Source organism: Antennarius striatus, chromosome 5 (genome assembly GCF_040054535.1).
Source record: "Antennarius striatus isolate MH-2024 chromosome 5, ASM4005453v1, whole genome shotgun sequence".
In the NCBI taxonomy this organism is placed as follows: Eukaryota; Metazoa; Chordata; class Actinopteri; order Lophiiformes; family Antennariidae; genus Antennarius; species Antennarius striatus.
Genome location: NC_090780.1, coordinates 20,337,032 through 20,344,791, shown reverse-complemented (window position 1 = coordinate 20,344,791; position 7,760 = coordinate 20,337,032).

Below are 7,760 nucleotides of genomic sequence, written 5' to 3'. Positions count from 1 at the left end.
TAATAAAGGATCAAAATTTCCTTATTTTGCCTCCCTAAAATTGTATGAGCTCTTACCAGACAGTTTGGCCTTTATTGACAGGAAAATGTATTTCGACAGTAAATAGATCTCAATCAAACTTACTGTGTCCGCCTTTACAGCATCTTAATCTGGTCTGTTGTGTAAAAAAAACATAGAATGAATTGTGAGTGGACAATAAATTTAGGATGAATGCTGTACAACCAGGACAAATTTTTAAAAAAAAGAACATTCACAGACACCCATTGTGTTACATTACAAAATGTAAAACAATGTCAACAGCAACCACAGCACAAACAAAGTTTCCCAGTGCCTAAGCAGTGCATGCTGGGATAGCTTTATAAGTTGGTTTGAAAGCACTAATGAATACATGTAATATTAACACCATAGGAATAGAATATGGTGTTATCATCTTGAAGATAAGATTCCTCCCAGTCCGACAAGGATGAAAACATTGTGTCCTGAATTAGTCTTGTTCTTTACACACTGAGAGCACATAACAAAAAAACATCTTACATTCACTGAGAACATCCTGACAGTAAATATTTATCAGATTAAATCAAAGCTATGATATGGGTCTACTGAACATACGTCATTATACAATATCCTGGAATTTTTATTATGATTTACTGTCAAGGAATACTTTTTTTTAAAAGAAAACATATTTCTGACAGACATGACATTTGTCGGGAAATGGTTATCTGTTATCTCCGAATATAATATTCTTGATACTCTGATCTCGCCCGCCCAAATATTGACAAGAGAAGTGAATAACTTGCATTATTTTGATGCTCCATACTTCTGTGTGACTGATTGGGTCCAAGTCATCCCATATTCACCACATGGAAGATTCCCTGCGCTTACTAATCCACATCGACACCTTCAACCGCCTGGTCTCCCATCCAGATAGACAATTTGGACAGACCTCCTCTTGACTACTTGGGTAAAGGAATGGGAGTCCAAGGAGGCCCCAAAGAAACACCTGGTGTCAAACTGTCAACTCTCAACAGAATCAGACCCGGTCATAGCCCCTACTTGGCCAGCCTTCACAGGTGGGATAGAACCCCACTGCACTGTGTGCTTGTGGAGAGAAGCGAACCATAGAACACATTAGCGAAGAGTAAAGGAGAGAAAAAGGAGGTTTAGTTGCCAACCGTAGAGCCAAAAGGGATGCGACTGTCTTTTCCTGAGAAGCGAACGTTCATCAAATAAATAATAACAATGATCCTTAAGTATCACCGGCATCTCTATCCTGGGATGAACTGAAGTGGCCTCCATGTCGTAACTCCATTCAGAGCCACATCACTGCATGCATCTGTGGATGTTTCCTGCCCCACAAGAACTTATGTGGTGGTAAACGCTAACAGCTGGCACATGACTTTACATCTTTTTTTTTCTTTTTTTCTGCGTGACGGACACACTCTGCCGCTGAAAGTAAATATGCAGGTGCATATGGCTAAAATAAAAGCCCTATATGGAATGACTGCGATATCCGGTGCAAAGAGACGACTATGAATACTCTCAGTTCCTTATAGAGTGGAAACAGTCCCAGAAAGCTTTGTCCCTCTGTCATTATAGTCATTACATTCACAAGCCTGTGGTGTTAGAAACAGTCATAAACATTTTTTAAGACAGGCCATGAATAAATTTCACACCAACAATTACATGATCATGACTAAAACCAGCATTAGCAGCAACAGCCATGGCACACCCTGCATTTTGCAGACTTATTTTACAGCATGATGAAACTAATTAGGTATGATCGTAGGGGTCACCGAAATGCCGAGATTGGTGGTTAAAATGAATTAAACACATTGTGGCCTTTAGAATAGCCAGCACAGTAATCACTGTCTTAGCACAGGAGCAGCCTCTTGCTTTTATTCTTCTTGTTATTTGGACATTTTTCCACACGGTATAATCTATAACATCAACATGGACCGTTGTAGCTCACAACCTCCTTTTTAAAATACAAGCTTTCATTCACAATTAGTCCATTTTCCCAGAACTCTCCATAAAAAAGGTTTTACTGCCCAGGGGTCACAGATAAGTAAAAACAGTTGTTAAACAAATGCCCTCAGACAGATATTTGGTGCGCAGCAGCCAGAACTTTAAATGGACAATTAAATCTTTAATGTGTTACTGTAGCTACTACCATTCCTCGAGACACCCCTCTCTTCAAACTATTCAAGTTTATCGACCATCAAGCTTTAATTCCATGAAGTTAGTTTCAACACGGTGAAGAAAACTGCTTTCAAACTGGCCCCTACTTTAACTGAACTGACCTTTTCCCCATGTGTCTCAATGGTGCAGTCACCACAGCTGTGAGTGTGTTCAGATGTGTGTGTGTGTGTGTTCTCAGTATGATTGCTGAGGTCATCGCAGTCACCCTTCCTGAGTTGTACGCAAGCAGCATCATTCAGAGCGGCTATCAGCAGTGTAAACTTCACTTCCCCTCCAGATCAGATAGAACGTCGCCAGGGGAACAGAAAGCTTGAATGAAGTAGTCGAGTCCGGCCGGGGATTTCAAAGAGATACACTCTAATTGTCAAGCTCTCGTTTTACTTTGTCTCTCCATCAGTGCCCTCCCACCCCCACCCCCCACCCCCAATTGGAGATGGATCTGTGTAGTGTTCAGATCATTTAGCCCAGTTTTGTTGCGGTCTTCTTTAACACACAGTGACGAGAGAACGATAGACACTCTAAAAGGGAAACTGAGTTCTCCAAATGGAAAACAAAAGTAGAACGTAGTCTCAAACAATACATCACATTACTTTCCAGTGTACTCTTTCCGATCTCCTTGGATTTACATACATGAACATGTGTCTCAATTCATTCTTCTGTCCAGTATGTGGATGCCACATGCTGGTGGATATGGTCCATTGAGCCATTTTTACCCAAACAGAAAAAAACATTAAAGATGCTCACAAGGACCCTCACAGTTGGAAAGGGCCTTATCTCCTGACGTGAAGGAAGCATTGTTGTCTCCAGGAAGTGTCAGGATCCCACTTATCATCCAGGTGTTTAAGTGGGGGAATGAAACATTCATGTCTACAGTGGTGTTGCCATAGCAGTTTCCACTGTTGAATATTATAGTTAGTGTGTCTGTAAGATTTGTTTGAATGTACAGTGTGCCCCCAACGCATTTGCAACTTCACCTCATCGTGGATTTTTGGTCAGCAGTCATATGATACCATACGTGCATTCTATTGGCTGACGGCATCCAGAAGTGCGCTCCGTTCCATGAGTCTTGGACTTCCGTGAGACACGGAAGTGTTTTAAACAGTCTATCAGAGTGTGGGAAAAGGTGATACAGATAGAAGGTGGTTTAATATCAGTATGGGGAGGGTTCATGAACGTTTAAATTACTGTAAATAATAAGATAAATAGTTTGTCACTCTATTGCAGAATTCATTAATCGCTTGTGGTTCCATGAGCGCATTCACCGCGAGGAACGAGGGCGCACTGTATGTCATGTCATGTCTTGATTATGATGCTGTCCTGTAATCCTGCGGTGCGCTCTCCAGCCAGGTTTTTATAGTCTGTATGTTTTGTGTTTAGCTTCTTCTTACCCCTGAAGGACCTGCATACTGATGGAAAAGCAGAGATGTAATCTGCTTAAAATTTTGATGTGATAGTGGCACTAGAAAAGCAGTTAAACAGTCACCAGGGTTGTTTCGTTTCTTCCCGAGAGGGCGTACTGTATCTGTCTAATTGAGACAGTAAATGCAAAATCACAAGTCAGCCCCATGGCCATCCATGGTAATAATGGAAAAGGTCAAAGGCTGTGATCATGTGGGAAAATGCAGGCATATCAGATTTCCTTCCATATCTAATTTTTAGGGATGACTGTTCACACTGTCTTTAGCAAGTGTCCAAATGCGATCTGGCTCTGTTCAGACTGGGCCACCTTATCAGCCGATCTGACAGGTTGCCGTAGCAACAACGTCGGGGCGGAGTTGTCCTTCAGTGCGCATAATGTGTGAGGTCATATAATTGCGACGGCGGCAACAACAACGATGACGAACGTGAAGTCACGTCACCTTCGTGGATTGGCGATATCACTGTCTGGTAGAGGTGGAGAAAATATCACACACACCAGACATCGTCAATTTCTTCTGTTTATTACCGCTCCTTAATGCGCAACGCTCTTCCTTCTGGCGCCTTGGTCTCACATCGCAGATAAGATGTTAGGTCCGCCATATCCGATCGGAGTGTTTGGAGCTGTTCAGACTGCAATCGCCTCTGTCCCTATCCGACACAAAAGTACCTCCCGAATGTGGTTTCATGTGGTATGGGACTGTTCAGACTACAAACAAGATATGCAACATCAATCTGGATGGGCTAAAAATCAGATATAGGCAACTAGTCTTAATACTACAAAACCTTCTTAGTAAGTGTTACACTTTGTGTCGTCATTTGATGTATTATTTTTTAAAAATATATAATAATTTCAATATTTACCATACAACAGTCAAGAAAAATCAAGTCAGTTTTATCTATATAGAATGGAATTTAAACTCGTCAGGTTTGTCATAAAGAGCATGCTAAGATAATACTCTGTAATTAACTGAGACCCAAACATTCCCCCATATGCAAGCACTCAGTGAGCAACAAAGAAAAGACTTTTTAACCACTTGCTTTTGAACAGACAGAAACCGTGAATGGACCCAAACTCTGTATTTGTAACGGCTACACATCAGTCTAAGCACTACATTATTTTGTAAAATAACTTTGAGTCAATGTGATGTGAGGTGGCTCCCTTATCCGTGTCTGTACACACAACACATTGTATAACGCACAAGTTCTGCAGCAAATGTTCCCATGAGAAACAAGTCATTATTCCTGGGTACATTTATTGCATCTTTTAGCACTTGTACTTCTAGAAGTGCCTGGAAAAACATTCAGAGACACAGAGACAGATATTGCCATAAAATCTGCAGACACATCTGTATGACTATTCACATGGAAATACAAATGACCTTATATGCTCCGATATCAATTTGTGCCACTCTTTTGCTTGGTACAACAGGCTGTGGGCGATGACAGTTTTATCAGAGTGGGTGAGCTGGAGGGAGGGTGGGGAGGTGTGTCCATAAATGGACTTTCATGTTGGTCCTGGTTAAGCTTACGTTGTGTGAGGGCTGAGTGAAAACAATTCTCAAAATGTGCAATTAGGGTGTTGGAGTTTCCAAGGACCACAAGATAGAGGGTCTGGACTCGCCCCAAGTAGTGCAGCAGCTGTCAGTGGGTCTCTCCAAAGTCAGAAATGTTTCCCAGATTCTCTGAATCTCTGTGGAATGGCAACAATAGAGTTTCCACCAGAGACCAAATTACTGACCCCAGAATGAAGAGAGAAGGAGGAGGTGGAAGAACTCAGAGGTATAGTTCAGTGCCTGGTTACCACTGTGAGATGATATATACCACACACTGAGGTGAGCTAACCTTAATGGTCCACCAAGTTCCAAAAAGCTCTGAGTGCTTCCATGAATTCCTTTGTTTACAAAAGACAACGCTAAGTGAGCCACTAAAACTTAATAGACAGGCATGTATTCTTTCATAACACTATGCTGAGTGCACTCGGTGAAGGTCAGGAGCTGTTAGTGGTGTTGGCACAGTCATTGGGGGGCAGAATTAGCTCTGTTAGTCTGAGATATTGTGTTGTAGTAATCTTATTTCACAGCGTCCTGAGGTCAACATCTCCTCGCCTCCCTGGACCCGCGTCCCTATCGTGTTCCCCTTCACCTCACTTGGCACTCTGTGCTTAACAAAAAGGACGGCATGACGACCAAATCACTTTCAGCTGCAAGTGAAAGTGGGAAAAAAAAAAAAGATACTGTGACGCCCTTTTAACCAGCAGTCTTTCTGTGTGGACACAGAGCAGCTGGACTGACGAAGGAAGTGTGAGGGGAATGAGGGTCTATTTGGGAACGGGTAAAATCATCACTTCTCCTTCACTGACAAGACACATTAAAACATGTCATCTAATGCAACAGGCCAGCTCTCTCTCTCTCTCTCTCTCTCTCTCTCTCCAGCTGCTTTATCTAGTAACAAATATTGACATCTTTAGTGAGGGTAATATGTGTGTTAATATGAAGCATAGGAGTTTTTTTCCCCCAAGTGTGAATATGTGAAATTTGTGGTACAAGTTTTAAATCCAAGTTCTGACAAAATTAATAAACAAAATTCATAAAGAACCATTCTGGCGGTGATTCCCTTAATCCTCATATAACTGTACAGTAAAATCTGTTTCTCCTCTTCTCTAGTCACCCTTTTATCGAATTGGATATAGTTCTGTGTTCTGGGTCAAAGATTCCATTTTGTGGTTGTCAAGGCTTGTAGAACTGTCTGGCTCTGGTCCTGCTGGCAAGGCCACTGTGTAAATGGACTGTGTGGGACCAAAAGGAGCCAGCAAGCTCAGTTAAGCTGACAGGTGCATAGCAGTGTGCAGGACCCCAGCTGGATGTGAGGAGGAAATCTTTACCGCAGAGAAGGCTACAATAACCTGACGATTGTTTAAATGGACGGAGGCTAGACTTACCTCTGAAGACTTTCTTCAGTTCCAGAATCACTGACAGGTCATGGGTTCAAACCTGAGGACCTGGGACTTTTCTGTGTGGAGTTTCCATGCATGGGCTCCCTCCAGGTTCTTTGGTTTACCCACACCCCTAAAAATATGCAATGTAGGTTAAGTGGTGATTCTAAATTGACTGTAAGCAAGAATGTGATGTGTTGTTTCTCTTCTCAAGTGTAGCCTTGTGATGAACATTAAGGATTTAATGCTCAAATAATTCCATTGTGCATATAACGGTGAATGGTGCTAAATAGCAAATACTGATGGTGTTGGCTGACAGTGTTCAGTGTGCTATGGTAAACTGAAGTCCCAGGATTGCATTTCAAGTGTAGTTTTAATGCAACAAAGATGAACTCAAATTCAACCATGACTGATATTCTTTATGGAATACTTTTTTTGTCTGCAAATGTATAAAGTAATCCCAGGGAAAAATTATGCTGTTATGTCACCATCCGGGGGAAACATGCTTTTTTACCCTTGGGGTGAAGGTATAGCACAACAGAGGGTAACATATTCTTCATGCTCATTCAGCTGCTCAACAAGGACCAATGAATTTTACTCTAATTTTGAATGGGACGTTAAATCTCTTTAACGTTTATTCACTGAGAAGGTCTGATGATGTCTTAAAATGTTTGGTGTCATGTTCATGTGTTTATGTTATAGTTTGCACTGCATATGCTCCCTGTATAAAGTAAGTAAAGGAAGCAAATGTTTTCGTTCATTCATTCATTCTTTAATGCATTCATTCATGCATGCATTCATTCATGTATTAATTGAGACATGCTTTAAAATCAAGAGAGAATCTTGTTCCATCCAACACAGCAGACCATCATTAGCAGCTTGCCCCTGTATTCAGTGTCAATGAGGGAACATCTAACTCTGAAGTGGGGCAGAGCATCCCGGCCTGCTGCAGCCTTTCTGCCTTGGAGCAAGCTTGACCATTCAAACATGAGCCAGGCTGCGGAAAATTCTTACAGCAGCCGCAGGAATGGAGGTACTTAATAAATGGTACTGGGTAAATGTGCCACGTTCATGTCCAGCAGTGGAAGGAAAGCACCGGGACATCCACTGATTCCGCAGGACTTGACATTTCACCTTTTATGCCTGTGGCAGGAATGTCTTTGAGAGTCTTTCAGTGTGAATGAAGACTGCTTTTCTTTTTTGGTGGACG